The sequence below is a fragment of the Apteryx mantelli genome, unplaced genomic scaffold, assembly GCF_036417845.1.
Source record: "Apteryx mantelli isolate bAptMan1 unplaced genomic scaffold, bAptMan1.hap1 HAP1_SCAFFOLD_34, whole genome shotgun sequence".
NCBI classification, from domain to species: domain Eukaryota; kingdom Metazoa; phylum Chordata; class Aves; order Apterygiformes; family Apterygidae; genus Apteryx; species Apteryx mantelli.
Window position 1 is genome coordinate 597,405 of NW_027118693.1, and position 27,699 is coordinate 625,103.

At 48.4% G+C, this 27,699-nt stretch overlaps 1 pseudogene; it reads left to right on the plus strand.

The window, feature by feature from the left end:
- Nucleotides 1–904: 904 nt before the first annotated feature.
- LOC136996311 (perilipin-3-like) lies at nt 905–27,098 on the plus strand (annotated as a pseudogene).
- The last annotated feature ends 601 nt before the right edge of the window (nt 27,099–27,699 follow it).

The window sequence follows — 27,699 nt, forward strand, 5'->3', positions numbered from 1 at the left end:
CTTTTGTTCTGTTTTGTTTGTTTCTACAGACCAGATTTAAGTCTAAATTTTATTGCATAGAAGTTCAAGACCAAGGCACACCATTTGCTGGGTAAGGGTTCAAAGAGATTCAATACTGAAGTCAGTTATGAGTGACTCACAAGATACCTGGTGGGAGAAGAGAGCCTTGCTCTTCTCTCAGCCCAGAACAAGGAGACTGGCCAGGTCCAGCTAGACAAGCAAGTTCGCCTGGCCTCCCATCCACCAGAAACTGTTACCTTGTCATCTGGTTCTTGCAGGTTTGGCAACTTGTCTTCCAATTTGTCCTGTCCCAGGTAAATACATTCCTTCATTGTTGCAACTAAAGGCAAATCAGAAATCAAATGCATTTGAAAGTGAACGTGTAAATAGATCTTAGACTTTCTACATCCTGCCAGCATGTCCCCCACATCAGCAGGGGGGGAGACACTTGGAACAGCAGGTAGGTACTCTGTGTGAGCTGTAACTGGAGCAGCAGCTTCTGGGTGCAGGTGTGAGGAAGTGGCTGCTACTGTGGCTAGGGGGAAACTAAGCCTGCCCAAAGGGAGGAGTCTCTTCTGCTCAGCCTGTGCCCTGCAGCTTCTCTGGGAATGAGTGGTGGCACAGCCAAAAGAGCAGGCCTGAAGACCCTGTAAATAACCTGCTAGATTAAGCAAAATAGCCTGGCTCTTGCCTAGGAGTGATGCTTCTCTACATCTCTAGTCGAGAGCCTGGGCAATGCTTTCGTAGAATGGCTCCCATGTCTTGGGGGCCCCAAAACCTGATGCACTTGCCTCCGTGGACTGCAGCGTGTGTCTTGCTGACTAGTGTGGAGTCTTCCAGCTTAACATCAATGCGATCCTGTTCTGATAAAGCTTTTCCTGGAACTGTTTAATAACTATGTCAAATGAACTGGAGCTGGGTAAGGTTCTAGCAGTACTGAGACTGTCTACACTCTCCTCTGTCCCTTGGATGACTCTGTATTGGAAGAAAACCTTTCTGTTATGGACCAACCATAAATATCAATAGCGTTCCACAGCTTGTTTCTTTAGTGAGTTGCAGGTTTTGAAGTGAATATGAGCTGTGGTTTGCTCTCCTTCAACCAGATCAGGTTACTTGAACAGGCAGAAAGGTGAAGCTTTGGTGCAGGGCTGCATAGAAAGCTCTGTCAGGCTTGGAAGCCTCATGGCTTGTTTTATTTTTTTTGCCCTTGTAGGCTGCAATAAATCTGGTGGCTAACCTGACCTTGGTCAGCTCTGCCTGTGATGTGGTTTCTACAGCTTATGTCTCCACCAAGGAGAGCCACCCCTACATCAGATCTGTGGGTGAGGCAGCAGAGCAAGGAGTGAAGAGTGTGACTGAAGCCACAGCTACCTGTGTGCAACCAGTTCTGACTACACTAGAGCCTCAAGGTAATGTGGTGGGGAGGCTTACACCTGCTTGTGAGGGCCAAATCCCCTTCCCAGAGGGACTCCTAACTCTTTGGTTCCTTCCAACCCTGAAAGGAGCCCTTGGGTGTGGAAAGGCACCTCTCTCATTGACTTACTAAAGGGATAGCTCCAGACTTACAAGTAAAGCAAAAAAGGCTGAGTCCTAATCAGAGTAGCGTGAAGAAGTGTCTCTTCCTGAAGGACTGGATTTGACTCAGGTGTTGACTACCCTAAAACTGATCTTGCCAGGCCCAAAGTATTAGGTGACAGCTGCTTGTAGTTTGATTCTTAGAAGCCCATGGGGGCTGGAAGAAAAGCCCCACTTGGAGGGCTATCATTACTAATGGTCCTGTTTCCTGTGGAGCTGCCTTTCCCCCCCCCAACCCCCACAAATGGGAGGGGGGGGAAAAGCAAACAAACAAAAAAAAAAAACAAGAACCAGAACTAGACCCTCAGCATGTGAGAAGTTTTTAAACCTCATGGAGGGAGAGGGACTGATCCTGATGGCAAGGGTCTGACAAAACAGCTGATGTGACAGGCCTGGTTTAACTCTAAGACCAGAGTGGGCCCCCTCCTGTTTACTGTGTGATTCTAGATCCCTGGGACATGGAGGCTAGGGCAGAAGTGAGAGCTAAGCAACTGTCTGGTCAAGAACTAAACAAGCTGCAGGTGGGACTCCAAAGTATGTGGCTATGTTCTTGCTAGTGCAAGTGGGGACTGGTTATTCTCAAAGTGAACAGACTTAGCTCAAGACCAAGCAGCAGTGGAAACCAAGACAAGGTGCTCAGCAAATCCAGTTTACATCAAAACACATCTGCCTGAGTGAGAGTCTTTACCCACAGTCCCTGCAAGGCAGCATAATCGGGGAGGCAGAACTTGCAAGATGAAATAGTAGAAAACCCAAGTCTTGACACCTCCTCTTTTCTGCAGTTGCTGTGGCAAATGAATATGCCTTCAAGGGCTTGGATAAAGTAGGGGAGAAGCTCCCTCTCCTTCAAAAGTCAATGGACCAGGTAAGAACCAAAGGCTATGCCCTCCTTGGCTGGAAGAGGGGGGCAGAGCTGGCCTTCACAAGGATAGAAATACTTCAGATTCTCTTGAGGAAACAAATCTCTGAGTGCATAGAGTGAGCTCTCTTAGGAGTAAGAAAGCAAACGGGAGATACTGTCTGAAGACTCTTCTTGGTCCAGCAGGGACCGGGTCACAGAGCACTGCAGTTCTTATCTGACACTAACCTATTTCCGTAGGTTCTCTCTGACACAAAAGAGCTAATGTCATCCAGAGTGGCTGATGCATAGGATGCTGTGAGCAGCAAAGTGACAGAGGTGATAGATGCAACCAAGGAGGCTCTTCAGAGTGGCATGGAGGCTGCCAGATCTGCAGTGACCAGCAGTGTGGCAGTGGTTACAGATTCCAGAGTGTGCCAGATGGCTGCGAGCAGAGCAGGAGCTGTGCTGGAGGAAACAGGAGATGACCTCAGTCTGCCTATTGGAAATGAGGAACTAGGTCAGGAAGTGGCATATATGCCTGCATATTTAATGAGGATCATCAAAATGGGGATACCAACCTTGTTTTCTCATCTTTGAAATGGGTTTAAGAACTAATAGGAAGTGCTATGTTGGAGGCTACCTGGCTCATAGTCCAAGCTCTCCTGATGCTTGTTTAGTTTTCTTATTAAGCATCTCTGGTCAGACACTTACAGGCATTGTCTTTCTCCTCAGCCAAACTGGCAGCATCTGGGGAGGGCACAGACATAATATCTATGGAGCAGCAGCAGGAGAAGCAGAGGTACTTTGTGCGGTTGGGGTCTCTCTCTGATGAACTCCGCCAGTTTGCCTACCTGCACTCAACTGATAAAATGAAGCGGGCCTGGCAGGGCATGCAGGAGGCCCTTGCACAGCTTCACTGCGTCATTGAACTGGTAGGTAGAGCTCTGCCTCCCTGTTGGAGAGCAGGACAGGGCCAAATGTATGACTTGGTCTCAACCTCACTATGACAGTGACAGCTGTGTTGATGACCAGCAGGTTTCTGTCTTGAGACACTCTGATTCCCCCCCCCCTCCCCCAGATTGAAGTGTTTAAGCAAGGATTTAACCAAAAGCTTCAGGAAGGGCAAGAGAAACTATGCCAGATGTGGCTGGACTGGAGTAAGAAGTGTCCTAGGGAGAGTGGAGATGCAAGTTCTGCAAAGCCAGAGGTATGCCCATGGGGAGGGAAGCAGAGGGATCTGATTCACCCTTTCCCTGCTTGATTTCTTAAAGTAACTTGCTCCTCTGACCTTCTCCTTTCTGCCTCCTTCTAGGAGATGGAGTCTCTGGCCCTGCTCATGGCACACAGTATCACACATCAGCTGCAGATCACCTGCTGTAAAATAGTATCTGCAATCCAAGGCCTGCCTTCAAGCCTTCAGAATAAGGTGAAACAATCTCTTGGTAACCTAGAGGAGTTTCATGCTGCTTTCTCAGCAGCAAGCTCCTTCCAGGACTTGTCCAGCAGCATCTTGACCCAGAGCCAGGGGAAGCTGGCTGTGATCCAGGAGTACATGGAGGAGCTGCTGGACTACCTGAAGAACAACATGCCTCTCTCTTGGCTGGTGGGACTCTTCTCTCCAAGGGAGGAGAAGGAAGCACAGGCAGTAGGAGCAGGGACCCATGAAACCTCTGCCACCCTCATGTAAAGGGAGTAAGGCTCTGAACACAGTCTGCCTGGCTCAGCTCTGGGGGGAGTCTTTTCTGGGATAACTTTACACACACACCATTCCAGCTGAGGGTGAGATGTCACATCTGTGGTGTCTATTGGGTATTGATGAATTAAGTAAGAAGTCTTAAGAACTCTTGAGGGAGGTGAGGTAGCAGGGCCACACTTCCTAAATGGCTGTAGATCCATTCAGGAGTAGGGGCTGATACTTGGGCCAGAAGTAAAACAGCTGAAGCATCCAATGCTTCCTCCTCTCTAGCAAGGAGTTCATGATATGTCCTTCACCAATGTGCCCAGACAGTGTCTATGCTCAGCACAACGACTGCTGTTGGTCTAAAGCCTTCAGCTAATGTTCAATTTCTAGAAGTGTCTTCCTAGAAGCTGCTTGTACTAGGTTATAACTGTTTCAAATAAAACTACTGCATGCAGGAAAGCTTACCTTCTATTCTCTTTTGGAGAGAGGCTGCAAGAACAGGTATTGATCAACAGATGTGAACTGTACTCTTCTACCTGCAAAAGCTCTGGTGCAGAACAAGGCAGTATCACTTAAGGAACTGGAAAATGCAGTATGTGAACAGAGTTCTGAAAATAGTTTCAGAAGCCTCTAAGCAATGGTCTTCAAGTTCCCAGGATGCTTCCAAGTTGCAATTTCCATAGGTCTGGAGGTAAGGGAGTAGGTAGTCATCTTCCTATTCTTTGGTTCTGGGCAAAGTAGAGGCTGGACTTGTGCCGTAGGAGCAAGCCTGCAGTTCTGCTATGGAGACTCTGAGCATGCTCATCCTGGGTCTTGGGTAGCAGAGCAAGAGTCGTCACAGAAAACAGTAGCAGTGCTTGTGCCTGTCCCAGAAGTTTTCAGAGCCTGCCTTCAGCAATGGGGATGCACAAAACTAGTTCATCAGCTGGTGGTTATCCAAGTATTCAGGCCTTAAGTGTTTTGGGTAACATATCTTGATGCTGGGATACTGCACTCAGGAATGCAAGAAGTGGTCAACCAGCAGTGGAACAATAAGGAGTACAGCTGTGAACTTTGGTACTAGCCTGGGAGAGGCTGAGCTATAATGCCTTCTCATTTCTAGGCCTGGTGGCAGGCATGTGTCCTCCTGGTGCTTCCCAACACTTGGAAAAGCTGTGGGGAGCTTTCAGGATCCTGACAGCCTTTGTCATTTGGCCTCTTGTCGTGGGGGTGAAGGGGGGGGGAGAAGGTTATTGGTTATTAGTTAACAGATTTATTGAAGATGGCCATACAGTGTAGTCATAGCAAGCAAATCTTACTGCACATTTGTTAGTGCCCGAGTCTCAGTTTCTTACCACTCCAATGGTTTCTTGTTGGAGGTTCTCTTAACTCCAGGAGAGTAACCTTGAGGGGCGTCCCAACTCAAGGGGAGATTCACTGCTGTGCAGCCTGCTGCTGTGCAGGAGAGCTCAAGGGGCTCTAGGCTGCAGCACTATTTACGGGCACGGAGTTTGACTCATGGTCATACAATATTTGGTGTGGAGTTGTACCTTTTTTTTCTCATGCCCATTTCTGGCCTCACCAGTTGCAACCAGTATCACCTAGTTCCTCCTGGTCAGCCCTGGGTGCAGTCAGTTATTTGAGGTCAGCTGGGGCCTGAGATAAGGTGTTTGTGCATGGGGGGGATAGTTGTGCTTCACCACTCTTTGGGCCTGAGATGGGGGGGGGGGGGTAGTTGTGCTCTGCCATGCTTTGGGCCTGAGGTGTGTGTGTGCGTGTGTGGGGGGGGGGTAGTTGCATTCTGCCACACCTCTTACGCCTAATTCCCCTCTTAGAGTTATAGTTGTCTTCTATCTGGTGAAGACTTCAAGGTCTGTGGTGGGAGAGTGGACTGCTGGAGTGGCTGCCTGGGAAAGATGCGGACCCATTGGGATGGGAAATCACTAAAGCATCGGTGACAGATACTTGCTGGTGCTGGTCCTGTTGGCACCACCATCTCCTAGCCAGGAGGTGCTCCAATTGAGCCAAAAGCTCTTCAGCTACCAAGCTTAGCCATCTTCCAAACAGCTTCCCCTTCCCCCCACCCCGGACTTACCAGACTATGGAGTAGCTGAGGAGGACAGAGCAAATGCTTTGCTTGCCATTGGGAGTGAGGGACTGACATAATAAGAGTCATACTTGTTTCTCTTCTGTATGGCTTGCCTTCCTCTCAAGGAAAGAAGTGGAATCTGTTACCAATGTGAGTGCTGCTTCCTCCAGACTTAATGCCAGAGACACCAATATTAGCTTCCCTTTTCTTAGATGTTAGAAATGGGGACGCGGGAGGAGGCCCCCTTGTGGGAAGTAAGTATGGGTTTAGAGGAAGAACTCTTCCTCTATTTTTCTTCTCTTAAGCAGAAATGGCTACTGCTCCAACTACACTTCTATCCCCACATTACTGTGCGTAATGGCTTAGCGCTGTACCGTGGCAGGTTCATGTGGCCCTTTAGTCTTGGTTCAGTCATTCCACTGATACAATGTGATCCCCTGATGTGGTAAAGCTCCAGGTCCAGCTTCACTGAGCAGAGCACTTCAGAGACTATCAGATAACAACCCAAACTCTGCTTCTCATGTGTAGCCACTAGGTCTCATTGAAGACAAAATAATAAGCCAATGACAATTGCCAGGCCAAGCTATTGTCGAGATCTGATGTGAGATAAATTGCAGGGGTCATCTCTCCTCTGGATGCTTTGATTACTGCCAAGCAATTCCTCCCTGGCAAAGAGCTCAACGAGAGGCAGCTTCAGTCTGCCTGAGATCATCACAGCTGAGCTTGTAGGGAGGGAAGTGAGGCACTAATTGTAAGCAGTAGCAGAAGTAGTCCTGCTATTCAGTAGGAAATCTGCTGCAATTTCTCTTCTTCACCAGCAAAGCTGCACCTCGCTACCTTGGTGTCTGAACCTTTTTATTTAAACTTCCTTGGACAAAAGTGCTTCTTAGGAAATAATTACATATTCCCATACGCTATGTTGATTTTAATATTGCAGCATGTCAGATTAATATTATGCTTAGCCTAGTAAATCATGATTTGTCTACTTATGGATCACTGGGGCGTATTCTAACTTACTGCTTAACTCCATTTCCTATACACACTAATGGCTACTCTTACCCTGGGAGCCTGGTGCCCAGTTCTCTTCCTACTGGGAGAAGGTGAATCACTCTGAAGGGCTCTTTTTTTCCCCCTGAAGGATGTTTCTGGATGTTTGAGTTTATAAAGGAAAAACATGGACTACTAAACCATGCTGGAGGTAAACTGTTTCTGTGAATATGACCTCTTTGTGCTAAGCAAACAGGATGATTGCTAGCATGAGTAATTCCTTCTCTTCAGTTAGAAGGTTCCAGAGCAATGCCCCTCAAGGATGTCTTTAAAGCAATGAACTGCCCAAATGTCAGGGGAAAAACAATCACTTTTTTTCCTTAAAGACCTTGACTTTTTAAAATCTATAATTCTCAATTCTCTCTTCTCCCAGCTAAGAGATGCTCTGAATGGTGGGAATCTCTGTGGCTGCCTTTTGAGGGCTCAGGGCTACCAGATAGCACTTTTTACCTTTGTTTGTCCCTGCTCCCACCTTGCCTCGTTTACTCAAGGCACCCTGAGAGAGAGCTGCCAACTATCAGATGTTCAGGGAGGTGAAACTGCAGAAGTCAAAGCCCCATTGTGCAGTCCTAGCCCAGGTTTTGTGTCCAAATAAAACTGGTGCTTTAGGGGAAAGACTTTCAAAGTACTTGCATTCCTGAGATCTTTTTGAGACAAGCCCAAGAGAACAGAGCAGAAAGTCTTTTCCTTTCTCTCCTGGTTGCTGTACATCCAGCTTGTAACCTGAAGGAGCCATTGTCTTATGCTGCTCCCTAGCCACCCTACCCTTGGGCCTCTCTCCAGGTGCTAGCAGGTGAAAACTCAAGCTGTGCACACAGCTGGGATCTTCCTTGTATTCCCTGTGCTGGCCCTTGTGGGGGGCAAGCTAGCACCTGTATGGCTTTGGCTCTTCTGTAGTACTGCTAGAGCTTCTATGGCCTGCAACAGGCTAAACCATCCTCTTCACGGCAGCTCCTAAAGCTCTGCTTAGGAAGGGTAGGCTGAGTGGAAGTGTCTATGTGCCTTTTCTCCTGTGTTTAACCTCAGAAGGTTTAGGGAACCGTTGAGATTTGTTAGACGTAGCAAGGAGGGCGAAACTCTCACCAGACTAGTTGTGGCTAGGAATGGTGTGTGACTTTCCTGTGAGTTCTTCCTCTCTTGGTCTCATCCATGCTGCAGAGGCAGCAGAGTGATGAAGGTGGAAAGAGATGGATGCAGAAGAAATGGACTGGCTTTCTGTGATGATTTAAAGTGGAACTCATCTGAACTCGGTGGGGAGCATCGAGACTGCTCTCAATCTTATCCAAACCTGTTTTTCTGACTAGCTATGCTTTGAATTATACAAACTTCTTTAGACTTCTGTACAAAGTAATGTGACAATCCTCGCCAAGCACCCCAGCACAGTAGAAATGCTTTGAGATGTCTCTTTTGGCTCTTAGTGGCCCTTGGGAATGATGTGGTGTTCCTTGATTCTGACAGTTATAACCCAAGTGATTATATTTTACCCTTTCCTCCTACTATTTCTCCCTGGCTATGCTGTGGCCACATGTGATAACTCAGTTGCAGGCTGATTTGAGTTTTAAATGCAATCACAGGGCCACTTGCTCCTTGTTTGCTTCTTCCTAGATGCCACCTCACTTCCCTCTGCCAGTTTGCTTAATATTTTAATTATTTAATTCTCCACTTGTATTCATGCACTTCTACCTTTTTCTCTCTGTTCCCTGCTCTTTGTTCAAATGCTTGACTTCTAGGTCAGGGAGTGTGCTGGTCTTGGGCGAAGACTACCTTGGGCATGCTCTAAAAAGCTGTCACTTTCACAAATCTCTGGTTAGCAGCCTTGTCATGAAGGTAATAGACTAATCTCTCTAAAGTTCTTGGCTAGTGCTGAAAGGCAAAGGCTCTCTAGTTGTTTGCAAGGAGCCTAATTTCACCCTCTTATTTCCATGCTACTTGATGCACTCATACTGTCACCTCTTCTACAAAAACTGTACTGTTGCCTGCTGTAAGAAAACACCCTGTTTAAAGAATAAGCTTGTGACCTCCCTTAAGGGCTGCTTTGCTAGCTGGGGCCTGGATTAGATGTAAACTTCCTGTGAGTTCTAGTTTTTATATGACCTTAAGTCATCTTGGTTGGGGAACTTAAGTCCTTCAAAGCTGACTTGAATTAATTTGCAAAGGAAAAGGGATGATGTTTCTACCCTCAGTGCTGGGAAATGATGCTATCGTGACTGGTCAGTGTGGGAGCAGGATCAGGCTGTGGGAACTACTCTGCTTGATCTTTCTCCAGCTGTTGTCTGATGTGAGCAGGCAGGAATTCTATTTTGTGGGTTAGTATTTGGCCCTGTGCTTTTATATTGCAAAGCCCTATCCCCTCTTTCCTATTACTTGTCCCTACTTTGCATCAGAGAAAGATTGGATGCTTCAGTGCACTGGAGTGCTAACCCTGGAGGGAATTCCCTGTGCTCTGATATACCTGATGTGCTCTGAGTTGGATCCTGTGCCCCTGGACAGGGTGAGGTGATCAGGTGAGATCAGGATGGGTTTAGGAGCAGCTGAGAAAAGGCATTTATTTGCTGGAGAAGGGCAGGGCTGCTTTCAATAGCAGCATTTTGCAGTGATCCATGCTCCCAAATGGGGCACACTGGTGCTTTTCCAGTTAGAAACCTCTACAGGCCTCAGCATTCACTCTTCCTTCTTCCAGAGGTTCCTGCCGGAGGCCTCTTCTGTCAGGTCCTGGCAGTAGGACCAGACAGGTCCTACAAAGCTTTGTTTTGCTTCCCTCTGCCCTGCAGAGGAGGAAAGGGGATCAATAAATCTGCTTCGGATTGCCTTACAAATCAAGCATGAACTTGTGACAATTCCAATACTGCCTTTGTGTGGCTTGTTCAGAAACCCCCTGATGCCTGTGAGGGTGACAGGCATCTGACCTGATCAATAACGCAGTTGCCCTTTGCTGCTGCAAACCAGGCAAGGCACCTTCTGTGAATACAGAGTATAGGCAGCAAATAATTACCCTGGTTGTGGTGCTTTCTGGACATTGGTGCTTGCCCCTGTGGTAATGGAAAATCCATTTGCAGTATTGACTTCCCAGTCTCCTTTTGATTCTCATATTTGTTTAGGTTTGGAAATGCCTTGAGATTCTTCTGCAGTGAATGTGGAGGGGAGGTGATCCAGAGGATAATTAACAAGCTGAATGCTGATGTGGCTGTTTTTTGTGCCATCCTCAGTACCGATACTGTCTTTCTGTCCACTTGTGTTAAGCCCTTCATAAACTCTGGGAGCTCAGTGGAGCAGGAATGCTGGCCAGGTAGGCAAATTCAGACAGATTCCTGCCCATCTCTACTCCTGCATTGCCCACTTGGGCATCTCTGCGAGTTTCAGCAGTCTCCTTTTTTATTGCAGAATTCTTCAAATGTTAGTTTTGTCCTTACTCAACTCTGCAGCTCTCAGAGGTGGGCGAGGGAGTTCAGCTGCTTACTGGTCTGAGTTCAGCACCTGGGGGTGATGGAAGCAAACTCTGGACTTTGTTGCTCTTAATCAGTTTCTTATCAATTAGCAGCTTGCCTTCTCAGCTGAGTGTACCAGGACTGCTGGGGCAAGAGTTGGGACAGGCAGCAGAAACACTCCTAAGGTCTGGCAGATCTTCAGCTCAAGATATCTCTGTAAAGGGCCCCTATGGCAGCTTGCAAATGGGACTGGGATTAATGGAGAGAATTAGTGTGTCAGGGAGGAGTGTTTGAAGAGACCAGAGCAGAGAAGTGGGAGAAGAGCAGGAGAGTACTGTTCAGAGAGGGGTTCAGTCTGGGTGGGATTTGGCCAAGGAGGAGAAGGATAGAAGGGAAGGAGCTGAAGGATAGAGGGCCTAAGTTTCCTAAGAAACAGTATCCTCACCTACTTCAGTTCTGCAGGAGCTGTTATTCCCTAGAAGGAAAAATATCCTGAGCTATCTGTTTTTGAGGAAACAACAAACTGCCTTTACCTTACAGTGGTCCTTCCTCTAGCAGAGACATCAAAGAGCTTAGTCTTGGGCATGCTGTCCCCACTGAAACGTGATTCTCTGTCTCAATTGGGCTGATTTTTGGAGGAATATCTGGCTGGCATGTTCACAGGCACCTCTCACGTTGGGAACCAAGTGCTGCCTTCCCTCCCCACCTCTCCTGTGGGATGGTTATTGCAGCTGTAAGCTGAAGGTCACTTCAAATGTCATCTTCATTTAGGTGCCTTGATAGGGTAATTATGGCTGAAAATACAAGGTTTACCAAACAAATTAGAGTGCAGTGTTTACCCTGCAAGAAACTGATTGGAAGCGCTGCCTTTTTTTTTTTTAATAGAGAGAAAAGCAATTTTAAACCTTCAAAATGGTTCTGCCTGTAATATCTACTGTTGCATATGTCTCACTTCCTATCCCTTCTTGCTGATCCTCAGCAGATGAGGGGATGCAGTCTGTGATGCAGTGTCTGTTCATCCCCTGCTCATATGCCCTGGTCTGGATCCCCTCATCCTCATTGTGGAGCTGAACCATGAGCCCAGAAGGGTGAATGAGCATCAGCTGCAGAACCATGGGGACTTCATGCTTTGTAATAGTCTAGCCACTGGAGGAGTGGGTGTAAAGCAGGGAAGATCACATCCTAGATGGTCCTGAGTATTTCTGAGCTCCCTTGAAGACTAAGGAGTTCAGGGTGTTAGCAACCTCCAGGGATGGCTCAGCACCATGCTGGATTAAGGAACTGAGGGTCTCTTAGGCTTTTCGTACAGTAGAATAATTCAAGCAGTACAACCTTCCTTGAGGAACACAGGAGAAAGCATACAGGGTAATGCACACAGCTACAATAGCTACAGATGGAGATGTTCTTGGACAAAAATGCAGTGACAGCATAAGCAGGCAAACAGGCTTGTGTGCAGTATTCAGTGCGTGAACATGGAGTCTGTTGCCTTCTCTATGGAAACAGTGGGGAAATAAGACAGCCAGGAGCTGAGATGCTCAAATTCACATCAGTTACCTGTGCTAACTTCCTCATGTGTGCATTCCTTGTACCCTACTGGGATAAGTTCCTATACAGGGGAGGAGTTGTGCCTCCTCCAAAGGCTGCACTGGCTGATAAATTACAAAAAATTCTCTACACAACTATATCAGCACAAAAGTGGTTTTGGAGCAGACTAGAGGCTTATTTTGCTCCCACTGAATTAGTTTCCCTTTTCTTCTGTCTGCTGGTTTACCCACTCTAGGCAGAAGAACCAAAGTCTTATTTCTTTTCATTTGCGTTTTAACTCAGAAACAAGATTAAGTAACAGTCCTTAAAGGAAAGTTTCAACGCAGATTTCCCTTTTTCTTCATTTACTTTCTTTAAGATCCAGTGTGAAGCTAAACAAGCTTTTATATTATTAGTCTCAGGATTTCCTTATTCTGGCTTTGATTTATGGTCACACCTGGAGATTCTCAACTGTGTAAGAAGATTTGGCACACATCTCAGGTTTAAAAGTTGCAGAATTAAATAAAATGGAGAACTCCTTCCAGAAAACCTGATGGTTGCAGATCTTGGCTCAGGTTTTCATACCTTCCCATTGTCAATACTGCTGTAAAGAACTTGGCTCAAAAGAGAATGCAGCAAACTCTAGAGTAAACAACGTAAGGAAGGACAGAGGGCCCAAAAGCTTGGTTTCATTCCCCTGCAGTTGAGCTAGCTTTTCCTATTTTCTCTGAGGAATCTCATTCACCAAAGTATCTATGCAAAAAAATCTGAGCAGACATAGCAAATTCCAAGAAAAAACTTTTTTTTGGATTGACTTAATGTGGAAGGGATTCTTGTGTCAAAAGGAGTCAGCTCAGTGGAAAGATGTGTACATGCTTGTCTGCAGAGACAAGATCAAGTTACTAAGAATTCCAGAACTTATATTAACTCACATGTTGACTTTTTTTTGCTCATTTCCTGACTAAATGTGGCTGGGCAAAAGTAAAATTTAGTTGGAATTTTGTCATTTTCTTTTTCATATTGGAATATAAGTATTTCCAACATTTTGTTCTCATGGGCATGTTTCTCATGTCAGCTGCACCCATTTTAAAATGGAAGTCCAAGGGAAAATTGTTGCTGCTGGTTTGCATGGTGTATGCATAGCAGTGTTTTGCTATTGCTATGGCCATGTGTATTATGGGGTTTGGGACTGGCAGTTTCCAAAACAAGGGGAAAATAATGCAGTAACCAAAAACTTAAACTTGGTCTGAGTTGAGAAAAATGCTTCTTTTAGAATATGATCTTCTCTCTCCTGTTCAAATAAAGTTATAAGGAATTTTGAAACAAGCTGTTCAGACTGGCCAAGAGAGATGCATTCATTCTGCAAATTTTAAGATGAAATGACTTTACTAAATAAATACCAAAATATTTCTTGCTAGAAAGCAAAAAGCAGAACCTGAAGAAATGTACTCAGCTGTATTCCAGTGTCTTCAAAGGCTTTTATATTGCAAAATTGTACTGACTTGTGACTGTTCATGAAGTATCACTACTGGGAAAAGCCCACTCTGTAGCCAGCTCCTGAACATTAAAAAATAAAAAATAAAAAAAAAAAAAGGAAAAAATCTACAAAAACTATTTGTATATAATCAGCTGCAACTGCCCGGTGAGGACTGCTTCTCTTCAGAAGTTACCATCTGTAATAATTTCATCCTTTAATTCAAAGCCCTGGCTTTACATCTTAAAAAGTCTTCCTCAGAGAACAGCAGAGCTGAACAGCCTTTTCTCCTGTGACAGCTCCTGCAGAACCCGCTGGCACAGCTGTACAGCTGGGGGAGCAGGGTGCACCAGTTCTGTCATAGGATCCGCTGTGCAAAATACTGGTTATTCATCCCTGTTGCTTGTTGGAAGCCTTGGCTTGTTCCAAGGTTGTGTTGTGCTTAAGTCTGGTTGTTTTTATATAAGAGTGATGATTATACAGACTCAGCCACTTTTAGGTTCAAGGAACAGCAGGACACGGCACTACTGATTTGAGTAATTGCACCAGTTTTAATGCACTTCCCCGAAGCCTTGGCAAATCACAGGTGTGTTTGATGTTAGAATCCCTGTGCAGATAAGGGCACAAAAAATGCATGGCACCCATGAGTCTTCCCCCCATGGGAATGTCACCTAAATCCAGAGAGAGATGGGAATCAACACAGCCCTTGATTCATGCTTCATGTGTACTAGGAGGGAAGAACTTATCATAACACTTGCAAACAATACTCTTGGCAACAAGATGAAGCTGTATTTTCCCATGTGTTTTGGTTAGGGACACCTTTTCACAGCCTTCAAGACTTCTAAGACTGGCTGATTTAGTCACGTTCAGCACTTCTGAGGATTTCTGCCACCAGGAATAAAAACCTAGGTAATACTAGAAGGTATTTAGAAAGGAAAAGACAAAAAGAACCTACCTGCATCTTGCTCAATAGCTGTCGAACCAAAACTCCTGTTCCTGGGATCCTGTAAAACTGTTGCATAGTGGCAACTGCCGACTGCATAGCTTTGCCTGACTGCAAGGCAAGCATTCGGCTGTGGGGTGGAAGCAAAGAGCCGTGTTCTTAATCATCACCGAGAAATAAAGAAACCGATCATAAGATGCTGCACAGTCAGTTGTCAAGTCTCCGGGTAAGAAAATTTCATCCATAGCAAAACAAGAAGAGAATTCAACAGCCTCTCTTTCTTTGGTCCCTTTGGTAATATCATCTGGTAGCAGGATGGGCTAAAGACCCACGTTCACAGCACCCGTCTGGACGGGCCCGTCCAGTCCAAGCAATTACAAACGGCAGCAATCCCCCCTGGACCACTGAGGCAGACGCAGGTCTTTGGTACAAAGCAAGCTTAGAAAACACTGGACAAGCTCTGTCTTGCGTGCAAAGGGGGCTCCTCGCTTCTCCCCGAGACCTCCTCTCCACGCTGCCACCTGGCCAGCACGAGATTTCTCCTCTGCTACAGCAGCACGGCCACAAAACCCCACAGCCTACCTACGGCTGCCGCTGTCCCGTCACACCAAGGAAACAGCTTCACAGGCCTGGGCCACCCCAGCAAGGACAAGCTCAGCTTTACATGGGCGTTTGAACACTGAGGAAGTAGCTGTACTTCAGAAACACAGCCGGAAAGCTTGCTGGCACTCAGTTTCAGTGGAGCCGTCCTCTACGCAAGGCAGGTACCTGGCAAGTTTTCGGAGGAGGAAAATGAACTCCACTCGCCCCAAGGAGTTTGGTGGGCAGGGGGATTGCGCTGCTTGGTTTGGGTTTGTTTTCCTCGGAGGGAGGGAGGGAGATGCCCTACGGCACCGGGGAAGTCTCTCTCTCTGTCTCTCCTTGGCTTTACCATCCTTACCCTATGGGGTGGCAATTCATCTCCGTTAGCAAGTGACCCTTTTAGCCAGCCTGGCACATGGGGCAGCTTGCTGGGCAAACGGGACTCGTCCAGCAGCTGTCAGCAGGGGATGCGCTTGGAGCTGGAGGAGTCGGTCTTGAGAGGGGGTGTAGCCATGGCTGGGAAGTGCCAGGCTGCAGTGGGCTGCTGTTGCCCCAGAGAGAGGGTGTCGGGGCAGCGGTGCTGCCACGTGGGGAGCGGCACGCGCACACTGCCCCTTTGCCAGAGCTTCCCCTGCACCAGCACCTCACACCCCTTTGGGCACTGCAGCAAAGGCAGCGTCTTTCTCACACCGTTCACAGGTTTTGAGACCTGTGAGCCTGCCCTGCTCATTGGGGCTCCCGGCACACTTGGAGAAGGCGATGACCGCTGACAGACAGCAGCACGGCCTCTCCCTGCTCAAAGGAGAAAGGCCAGCCCTGCTCAGAGAGACCTTCCTGAGCTAAAGAGCAGCACCGCTGCTCTGGAGCAGGGAAAGCTTGTGTCCCTAGAGACACTTCGGGCCATGAGCTTGGAGGCCTAAGGTCGCCAGCACCATTCCTGCCCGACAGGCCTCTAGTTTAGCCTGCTCTTCTAGGAAGGCGGGTGTCCTTCCACTAACTGAGCAGGAAGAGTTCCCAGCAGCTTTGGCTGAGCTCCGCTCCAGATTTGGGTGTTATTCAGGGAAGCTCGGGGCCCTTCCTTGTGCGTTTGGCGCCCCCCAGGAAGAGGAGTCTTCGGGGAGGGCGAGGTGTGGGGCAGCACGGAGTGAGCCAGAGCAGCGTCCTGGTCGGCAGCGCTGCCTGCGCGTGTCTCTGAGCACCCATTTACTGGCTTGGGTGCTCTGGCTGGTGCCTGGGAAAGGCCAAGCCCTGGGCACACATGGCCGTGCCCGGGGAAGGCCTGGCATAGGCTTGTCAAGGGCTGGCTCGGCCTTGCTCTTGAACTCTCCTGCAAGCCAAGGGCAGGCCAGGGCTGCAGGCCGGCCCCGCGGTGGCCTCGCAGCAGCGGGGCGGTGGCGCGGGAAAGCGGCGACGCAACAGTGCGCGGTTGTGCTGGTAGTGCCAAGCGCTGGGAGACCGGCTGCGGCGAGCAGAGCTGCGTGCCGCTGGAGTGAGAGGTGCCAGCGGAGGGTCGCAGCTGCAGAAGGGCTCTTGATAGGAGCCACGGAGCATTATCTCGCTGCTGGCCTCCGAGACCTAGACGGACTGCTGAGTGCAGAGGAGAAGAGGGGCAAGGTGCATGCTGGACGGATGCAGAGGGCTCAGCTTGGGAGCCGGCGACCACGCAGGGCTGCTCTGGGGCATGCGGCAGTGCAGAGGGAAGTGGCAGCGATAGACAGAGGGCAGTGGAGGCTCTCCGGGGGTCCTGTCTCTCTGCCCATGCCGGATTCCAGCTCGGCAGACGGCAGGGGTGGCGTGCAAGGACGCAAGGGCTTTGGTCTACAGGCTTTGGAGCTGCAGGGAAGGAGGAGACAAAGCAGAGAGCTGCTGTGGAATAGGCCACTCTTTGCACTCTCCTTGTCTCCTTGGGCTCTTTAAAGAGCATTTCTGGTACGTGCTGGGCAAGAAGCCTCTTGAGATGGTGGCCCGAATGCCCATGAGCGTCTCTGTCTTTTTAGCTCAGGCGCAGAAGACAGCAACTCCGAGTAGGATGTCCTGAGCTGCTGGATATCCCGCTCGGGGTCAAACTCCCGTTGCTGCCTGGCTCCAACGCTGTCTTCTACCGGACCGAGCTGGGGGAAAAGGTAAAAGCAGGGCAACGGGGGAGGAAAAGTCCCTCCTTTTGCATTATCTCCTTGCCCAGACCCATTGAGCAGCCTGCAAAAGAAAGAGCCTTTCACAGAAATCAGCGTGGCGACGTGCTGTAGAGTGGGAGCTGCAGTCCTCAAATGAGGCAGGCCTCAGCGGGCAAAGCAAGCTCCGGGCTCCATGCCGCTGACAGAAGGCAGGAGTTGCAAAGAGCAGGGCCCGATACCGGCCACAGGTCAGCAGAGCGTCTCCCACCGCTGCTCTCTGCCCGTGCACGAGCTTGCCAGAGCCAACGCCAGCCTGCCTTGTGGCGCCGTGCAAGCGTGCCGCTCATGCCCTGCGTGCAGTAGGCAGCAAGGCGTCCAGGTGCTGGGGGAAGGGCTCCTTCTGGCAGGGCCCGAGATGTGAATCCAGGCTCTGCAGGCAATACCCTCAACCTCGGAGGCCTGAAAGCACTACCCTATGGGCTGACAAAGCTCGGAAGTCTCTTTCTCTCTTTCCTGATCTCTCCTACCCTGCTCATGCTGCGGACGATACTTTCTGCAGCTTCACCAGCCATCCGGTTATTTCAGTCTGGGAGATCCATACTGCCGCTCCCTGAGCTCCGAGTACAACAGTCTGCACGACCCACATTTGCGAGCCTACTACCACCGCAAAGACAACCTCTGGCGACTAAGGAGAGGAGGTTACATCACCAGCGACGGCAAAGTAGGTTGGACATCAGGGTGAGAAGAGCAGTTTCCATCGGAGGGGCAGCGGCAGGTTGCCAGAGCGCTTGCTGCAGCCGCTTCTTCCGGGTGGAGGGCGCAGGGCTGCTGGGCTGATTTCCCTGGGGGCAGAAGGAGCCCAGAGCCCGCTCCGGGAATTTCCACTCCTGCTCTTCCAAGGCTGTGCCGCGCTGCCTCGGCGCCGATGGAGCAGCGGGCGTGTGGGCTGGCAGCGGAGCGAGGGGCGCTGCTCCCCGCTGGCTGGCTGGCTGGCTGGGAGCAAAGCCGCCAGCCGCTGGGCAGGGCAGGCTGTGCAGGGGAGCAGCTCCCGCTGCCTTAGCGCTCTTTGGGGCAAGGCAGGCTGCGGAGTGAGCGTGACAAGTGGTGGCTGCTTTCTCCCCCTCATCTCGCCATAGGTCGTTTGCACCCTGCGGGAGTTCAACGAGTACAGGCAGTACCTGACCACGCTCAAGACAGAGGCCGACAAAATGTACCGTCGAGAACAAGTACGTAAAGCTCAGGGTTCACAGGGCTGGGGCTGGGGGCGGGCAGGAAAGTCATCCCCCAGCGCCTGCCGGCAGTGCCGAGGGAAGTCCTTCTCTCCTGCCCTGGGTGCGCGGCTGAAGCAGAGCGCTGCTCTGGGCCAGCGTGAAGCCTGCACACGCAGGCACGTGAGAGCATGTTGTGGCAAAGGGGAGCTAAAGCCTGCTGTCAACTTTCAGCAAATGCTTCGAGAACAACCGGCAAAATTAAAGAATGCCCCCGAACTGCCGCAAGGCATGGACATTTCTCACCTGCGAGAGCGGCTGCTGTGGGAGCAACGAGAGAGCCTGAGAGCTGCAGAGCAGGACGTGAGGGCCAGGTAAGAGGCAGCACAAGGAAGGCTTGCGCTCGGAGCGGGCCCGTGGCCCTTCGGCGAGGTGCTGCCTGGGGCCTTGTGTTCCAGGAAAGTGCCCAGTTGCTGCGTGAGCAGAGGCTGGTTGTGCCTAGAGTGGTGCAAGCAGTGCCTGGAGGCTGGCAAAGGCAGCTGGAAGCTCTTTGGGGCACTGGAGCCAGGAAGCCCAGAGCAGGAGGAGGGCAGGGGCTGAGCAGGCAACGGTCTGGGCAAGACAGCTCCAGGCGCTCTCTTTCAGCCATCTGTATGTCTCTTCCAAGGTATCTCGCCAGGATTGCGGAGAGCATGGAGAAGCCTGAGGCTCCTGAAGAAGACGCACGCCTCCCCCAGCCGGCTGAGCAGGAGCAGGTGTGCCTGGCACTCTCAGTGGGCTCTTGTGCTCTCAGACTCCGCCACTCAGCACAAATCCCTTAGCTGCACCACGTGTCCCCACGGTCCCTGTTGCTGGTTTCTCGTGTGTCGAGCAGCCAAGCATGCAGCGTCCCTGAGGCCAGTAGTGGCAGTGCTTAGCCTTTGGCGGGTTGGTTTCCTCCTGCAGGAGCTCAGAGGTTAGCTTAGAGAAGAGCCTGCTGTTGCCCGATTCTCATTAGCGGGGCATGTTAAATGCTGCCCTCTCATTAGCGGGGCATGTTAAATGCCGCCCGGCTCCATCCTGTGGCACAGCCTGACAGGCAAAGCATGACAGCAGCTGGGTGCTGCAGGAAGAAGGACTTATTTTTTTTCTCTTGGTCTCAAAACTCACCTTCTTTCCATCAGCACTGGAAAAGGTGCAAGCGAGCCTCCGAGAAGAGGCGGAGGTGTCATGAGAGCAGGCAGCAGCCATGGCAGAAGAGCGCAGAGTCCAGTCCAACAACCTAACCTCCTCCCCCTCCTCTACCCTTTTCTTCACCAGTCACTCATCACTTCCTGCTGGTTTCTCTTACAGAAGCCTGTAACGAAAGAAGTGCATCACCAAGTCCGCACCACGCTGGCATGGACTTCGCTGACAGAAGCCCAGGAGCTGGAAAAGCTGGCTGAGAGCGTGCTCGAGGAAGTGCTGGAGAGGGTGAAAGAGCTGCGTCCGTCAGTGCACATCCTAAGGAGGGCTCCCCTGGCAATCAGTGGAAGGTTATTTGCTAGCGCGAGAAGGGCAGAGCCTTCGGAGACGTCACCTGCAGATCTCCAGCAGGAAATTGCACAGGTGGCTAGAGCGATTGCAGCAACCCTTTTGGATCGCTTGGGGAAGCGTTTGGTAGGCAGCCCGTCAGACGCCTCTGAGGCCAGGCTGTCGGCCAGGCGGAGGCAGCAGCGCGTTGCCGGAGGAGCCACGCGAGCTGGCAAATGGGGAGAAAGCAGAGCGAGGCAAGCTGAGGTGGCAGGCTGTGACGGAGCATCTTCTCTGCCTTCTCGGGACCAAATCGCCACAGATGCTGTTGAGCGTGTTGTAGCCACCTTGCAATCCTTCGTAGCTTCCCAATTTGAACGGCACTTCCAGTGCAAATTTTCTGACATCCTGAAGCTGCCCCTTGAGGCTATTTCCAAGAGAGAACCGCAGCCACCCCAGACACCTGTCTCCACCCAGGTCACAAAAGAAGGGCAAGGATCAGCTAGTGCCTCTGGACATCGGACACCAGACGCCACAAGGTTGCCCCTGCTGCAACCTTTGCAAAATGTTGCTGCTGTGTCGCAAGAGAGTAGCACACTTGCAAGGCGTGGCATCCAAAATGCCATTTCCAACGTTCAGCACCTCCATGCAGAATTAAAAGCGTATGCGGAAATGATCGTCCGTGATGCTCTTGACACCCTGAAGAAGGAGAAGAAGTTGTTAGAAAAAGAAATGCATGCCAAGGCAAGATGCTTTGAGGACACTTCAGAAGAAAGCACCGAGGAGAGTGGGCTAGTGGAGCAGCTAGTAGAGCAGTGTGGTCGCCCTCTGAGCACAGCGGCTTCAGGAGGGAACTGTGGAAGGCGGGTCGCAAAAGAGCCCAGACCAAGAGGTGGGAAGGAGAGCTCTCTGGGCCAGGGCTTTCTAAGGCCGGAAGAAAAGAAAATCCCTGCTAAAAAATTACACAAGCGTCCAGCAGGCATGAAGCTCCCACCTATCACCAAATCTAGTATCTGGACCTCACCAGTTGTAACAGGACATGCGTAATCACTATTCTGCTGCTTCTTTTGCTAGTTCTGAACGAGCTGTGAATTTAGAGTAGGAATCAGTTAAACAGCAAATAGGTTTCTTTGTCAAAATCAATTAAGTCCTTTTCCCAGCCAGTGCAATTGTCTCCCTGGAATATCATATTCTGCTTGGCTGCCATTTCTTCAGGAGCTTTTGCTGGATAATGTTGATGTTTTATAGCTTGATTTAAATCATATGGATCAATGCATATGCATACCTTATTTGGATTTTCAATTACAACCATATATTTAGCCTAAATGAATTATCCAGGTTATAGTTTTAGCTACATAGAGAATTTTTCATAATGTCCAGTTCAATTTTTACTTTCTCTGTAAGCAAAATGATTTTTTTTTTTTTTTGAGAGAGAGGGTGGGATCATTAAAGTTATTTTGCCCTTCCCGCTGTAGTATTACTCTTCCAGATAGGCTAGACCAAAAGTTTTCAAACATCTTCAACCTGTGGATTCTGCATTTGCTTTAGATAGAGATGCAGCCTCTTTGGAAGTGTCACTGCTGTGGATTGCTCTGTGGCATGGATGAAGGCATAGTTTTCTTAGCAACTTCTTATGGATTCTTTTGAACTAGCTCACAGCCCCCTCATGCTCTAAGTCCTACCCAGAGTTCTCAGATAACAGGTAGAAACCACTGACCTAAATTTGCACTCTTGTAGGCTTATTGCCTTTTGACTGCAACTGGGATTTTTAAGCAAACATGGGTAAAATCAGGTAGGGCTTGGGTGCTTGGAGAATGCTTGGTGAGGACAATTGTAGGCAGGCACCTCTCTTCAACTGAAATCCATGAGAGGCAAAGATGGGACTTCTCCTCATACCTCTAGAAATTTAAGAGCTGGGCTTCTAAATTAAGGCAATTGTCCAGACTCGCTGTATACTGAGGGGAGAGAAGGCTGCTCTAGAAGGAGATTAACACCAACCTATGGTCTAAATCATCTTCTGGATGAAAAAATGATTCTCCTTCTCCTTGACTATGATGGGCCTATGCACATGATTAACCTGAGTCTACATGTATCTCTGAGCTCCTAAGTATATCTGGCTTTTAGCTTGACTAAATTTCCAAGTTACTGCTGAAAGCAGGACTTTGGCTTCTAAATCATCAAAGTGTCTAAGGAAGTTTTCCACATAGTTAATATATCCTCATTCCCTGCCTGGGAGAGTGAAACATGCAGGGATGCGACGAGGAAGGCTAAGGCCCGTTTGGAATTAAATCTGGCTAGAGATGTCAAGGACAACAAGAAGGGCTTCTTCAAATACATCAGCAGCAAGAGGAAGACTAGGGAAAATGTGGGCCCTTTGCTGAATGGAGTGGGTGCCCTGGTGACGAAGGATGCAGAGAAGGCAGAGTTACTGAATGCCTTCTTTGCTTCAGTCTTTACTGGTCAGGCCAGCCCTCAGGAGCCCCAGACCCTGGAGGCAAGAGAGAAAGTCTGGAGAGAGGAAGACTTTCCCTTGGTGGAGGAGGAGTGGGTTAGAGATCATTTAAGCAAACTTGACACCCACAAATCCATGGGCCCTGATGGGATGCACCCACGAGTGCTGAGGGAGCTGGCGGATGTTATTGCTAAGCCACTCTCCATCATCTTTGAAAGGTCATGGAGAACAGGAGAGGTGCCCGAGGACTGGAAGAAAGCCAATGTCACCCCAGTCTTCAAAAAGGGCAAGAAGGAGGACCCAGGGAACTACAGGCCAGTCAGCCTCACCTCCATCCCTGGAAAGGTGATGGAGCAGCTCATCCTGGAAGCCATCTCCATGCATGTGGAGGAAAAGAAGGTGATCAGGAGTAGTCAGCATGGCTTCACCAAGGGGAAATCATGCCTAACCAATCTGATAGCCTTCTATGATGGAATGACTGGCTGGGTAGATGAGGGGAGAGCAGTGGATGTTGTCTACCTAGACTTCAGCAAGGCTTTTGACACTGTCTCCCATAGCATCCTCATAGACAAGCTCAGGAAGTGTGGGTTAGATGAGTGGACAGTGAGGTGGATTGAGACCTGGCTGAATGGCAGAGCTCAGAGAGTTGTGCTCAGTGGTACAGAGTCTAGTTGGAGGCCTGTAGCTAGCGGTGTCCCCCAGGGGTCAGTACTGGGTCCAGTCTTGTTCAACTTCTTCATCAATGACCTGGATGAAGGCACAGAGTGCACCCTCAGCAAGTTTGCTGACGATACAAAACTGGGAGGAGTGGCCGATACGCCAGAGGGCTGTGCTGCCATTCAAAGAGACTTGGACAGGCTGGAGAGGTGGGCAGAGAGGAACCTCATGAAATTCAACAAAGGGAAGTGCAGGGTCCTGCACCTGGGGAGGAATAACCCCATGCAGCAGTACAGGTTGGGGGTTGACCTGCTGGAAAGCAGCTCTGCTGAGAAGGACCTGGGAGTGCTGGTGGACACCAAGTTAAGTATGAGGCAGCAATGTGCACTTGTGGCCAAGAAGGCCAATGGTATCCTGGGCTGCATCAGAAAGAGTGTTGCCAGCAGGTCGAGGGAGGTGATTCTCCCCCTCTACTCAGCCCTGGTGAGGCCACATCTGGAGTACTGCGTCCAGTTCTGGGCTCCCCAGTACAAGAGGGATGTGGCACTACTGGAGCAAGTCCAGCGAAGGGCCACAAAGATGATTAGGGGACTGAAGCATCTCTCTTATGAGGAAAGGCTGAGAGAGCTTGGCCTGTTTAGCTTGGAGAAGAGAAGGCTGAGAGGAGATCTTATCAATGTGTATAAGTATCTGAAGGGAGGGTGTCGAGAGGATGGGGCCAGACTCTTTTCAGTGGTGCCGAGCGACAGGACGCGAGGCAATGGGCACAAACTGAAACACAGACACTTCCATCTTAACATGAGGAAAAACTTTTTCACTGTGAGGGTGACAGAGCACTGGAACAGGTTGCCCAGAGAGGTGGTGGAGTCTCCTTCTCTGGAGATATTCAAAAGCCGCCTGGATGCAATCCTGTGCAATGTGCTCTAGGTGACCCTGGTGGAGCAGGGGGGTTGGACTAGATGATCTCCAGAGGTCCCTTCCAACCTCAGTGATTCTGTGATTCTGTGATTCTGTAACAGTTCTGAATCTTTAGCCAAGCTGTGGCTTATCTTCAAACTGGAAACTTTGTCTCAAAATTCTGTCTCGCCCGCAGATTGCTGTACAACACCCATCAACCACCTGTTGTCTATTTAGTTCTTCAAAATAAATCATCACTAGAGTTTAAACGACACAGATTCTGCGCTGTCATCCAGGGGTGTTCTGTGTGTAGACTGGACTTCACTAGCAGTGAAAACACCATTACAGAAATGGGGAATTTCATGTATATTTTATTATATTGGAAATTACTAGATGCTAAGAGGTCCAGAATAATAAACCCACTATTTTAGATTTTCTTTAACTCCAGGGACCCAGTTTTGCTAAATTAAATCTGAAAAGAGGGGTAATTGCTAGAATGATGTGAATGACTGATTTTTTTTTTTTTTTGCTATGTAACAGTCAAACCCCCCAATTTTTTTTTAATTGTTGAGTTTCAGAAAGCAGAAGCAAAAATCCACTCTCCATCTTTCCCAAACTGCAAATCTTAAATATTTCATGGGGTTCAATGAAGTTTTCTATTTAACACAAAACTTTTCATGCTGAAAACAAAGGCCAGAGGTTATATGCTACTCAAGGTTGATGTCACCTGAATTTTCTCACTGCTTGAGGGGATTTAAGGGATCAGTCATCTGCCAAGAAAAGTGCCCTGACCACTGGCAGTCCAAGGAGACAAACTGTATGCCTATATGGTAAATTTCACATTTCAACACTGTGAAGCTTTGTATAAACAATTAAATGTTCCCCGAGGCAAACCCACTTCCCAAATTACTGCTCTTGCCTTCAGGCTAATGAACCACTCTCAGGCTTTTGCTCTTGGATTTAATAATCATCTAAAAATCCTTGCAACCAAGAGCAATGCCAACGGCAAGGCATGAGGGACCATCAGCCCAGAACAGCTCATTTCCTAGAGGATACAGGACTCAGCTGGGAGTCAAATCAAATTAATTCTTTTCCATGTCTAGAGCAGGGACTTGAACCAGTATCTCATTGTCACAGGGCTCTTCCAACCACTCTTTGCAGGAAGGTTTAATCCACGCCCTCTCTCCAGAGATCCCATGCTGCTTAGCAGATTTCAAGAGCCATTAAAAGTATTTGACGGTTAAACAGAATTCTAGTCTTTGCTCCAGTGAATTTTAATTCCCTAAAGAAGTGGAACAGCTTAGGAAATAAAGATGCCATGTGCTCATTTGTGCACTGTGTATTGGAGCAGGTTGTTGTGGAGGTGGAGAATATCACCCAGATCCCTACAGGACAGGAAGGAGATGGACCTGGGCTTCCCTCATCTCAGGTAAGTGTTCCCAGTCTCTGAGATATGGGGCAAAAAGATGGTATATTATTTTGTGAGTTAGCCTGCCTTGGTTCCCCTCCCTTTCCCCACTTCTTTCCTCTAGCAGATTTGCTGCTAGTTGGGGAACAAGGAAAATTGCCTTTTTGGGGACTAATTTCTTATTAACTGGAGGGAATGGGAAAATGCACAGATTTTTCACCACCACGTGAGTTACTCTGTTATTGCTACTGTGGGATCAAGGTACCAGTTTCAGCTCCTAAATTCCCATGTGTAAGTGACTGGAGTTTTATTCAGACTTATGTCTGCGTATCATATAACTTTCCCTTTACCACCTGCATGCTGCTGGGATCCATTTTCAGAGCTCTGAGAAGACTCTGCCATGTGTTAATTTAATAATTGCCTAATGTTGTAATACACACATGCTTTAATCGAGCAACTCCCCAGGTCCCATCGCAGAATCTATTTAATTTGTCAATATTTCTTTATAATGCCTATTTTTTTCAGGTCTTTTTAAAAATAGTGACATGATTACAATAACTTCAGTTAAGCCTGGCACTTCATCAGACTGGCTTCTGAGATGCTGCACAGTAAATATTATAAAATCCCCATATGTCTTCCTAACAATTTTGAAAGTTTTTAAAAATTAAAGTAGTACATCCTCATTCTTACAAGGCACCAGGCTTGATGGTGCAATTATCTAGTCTATCAGTTATAATCTGGCCTACTTAAAACATGCATACTATTCTTCAAATGGTATGAAATGATGCAAATATAAATTAAGAATGGTCCCGTTTATTTTATGTCCACTGCAACTTTGGGAAAAAAAGTCTACAACAGGATGCCAAATGTGTGGCATGTTGGATGAGAAATGGATTTACTCAGTAAAATGCTGTCTGTGTTCATGCTTTTCTTCCTGATTTGGATACTTACTTGAAACTCATCTTAGAGTCAGATGAGAAAAGAAAGAAAAACATGACTCCTCGTTCCTGCCAGATGTGCTGGATATATTTATCGTATGGGGAGTATATGCCTCAGTTGTACTTCAGAGCCTTCGCTTTATTTAGACTTAATGAAATCTCTCCCAGCTGTAGGTTTCATGGGCCAAAAATGGCCAGTAAGAGCACTGACAACCTCATTAAGGCCTCTTGCAGTATGTCATTCCTGTTTCCTTGAGAAGGTTTTGCTTTTGGATAACTTTGGAGTTTTGCAAAATTATCAAATAAGGTTTCTCATAAACGCATCAAGAGCCATTAATGAGCCCCTAAGAACAAGCCTGATTTTTAACTGTCGATGACACTGAGCCATGGTCCATACCTGGCTGACATTCTTTTGCCTCCTTCCTCTATAGCTCTTCGGCAGGTGCCTAAGTCCTCCTGAAAACATTCACAACCCATTACCATCATTGTTGTTACTATTATTATCATCACTTGCCTTCTACTATTACAAGCCAAAGTACCCGTGGCTCTGAATCAATTGCCGAGACTACCATGACACACTGGGAAGGAGTCTTCTAACTTTAGATACCCCAAAGTTGCAAGTCTAAATCCGTACTCTTTGCCCTCAGATCCCATTGAGAAAAGCAGGCACCCTGAGGCAGTGGGTCATTTCCCCCATCTTTGGCACTCGGATAGGATTGATTCCTTCCTCCGGGAGCATGATTGTCTCTGTCAACAAGAGGCATCCTCGATGACCAGCCGAAAACAGCATCTGACTTTAAGACGGCTAAGTCAGGGCAGCTGAATCTTGAATCTAAGAGCTGATCTTGGTCTAAATGTCCTTCTTCCACATCATTGCTTTGCACCTTCTTAACCCTGTCAGTCATTATTATGTCTATCCTCCTAATGCCCTCGGGAAAGGACGTGCATTTCTGCTCATTTTGTAGCAGCAGTTTCAACACTTAGGAAGGATTGTGTTGGAAGACTGTGGTGAAAGAAGGAATCAGATGCAGATCAGCAAGAAGGCAAGTAGGCGCTGGGCCATGTTTCCTCCTTAGACATGCAAGTTCAGGATTTGTAAAGTGCTTTGAAGTCCCCTGGGATGAAAGCTGATATAAAATGTGACAGTTATTATTATAAACTCTCACAGCAAACTTGAACTTGCACAAATGTCTGTTCATAAGCTTATAAGAAATCAATTCAAAATAATTGCATTATGCCCTTTGTATTAGTGGATTTTCTACAGTAACTGACTTTATAAAGACATCTATCAGCTTAGCAAGGAGTTTACACCCAGTGCACTACTAGGAAAATTACATGACTCTGGATGTGAAAGCATCTTTAACAGAATAGTTT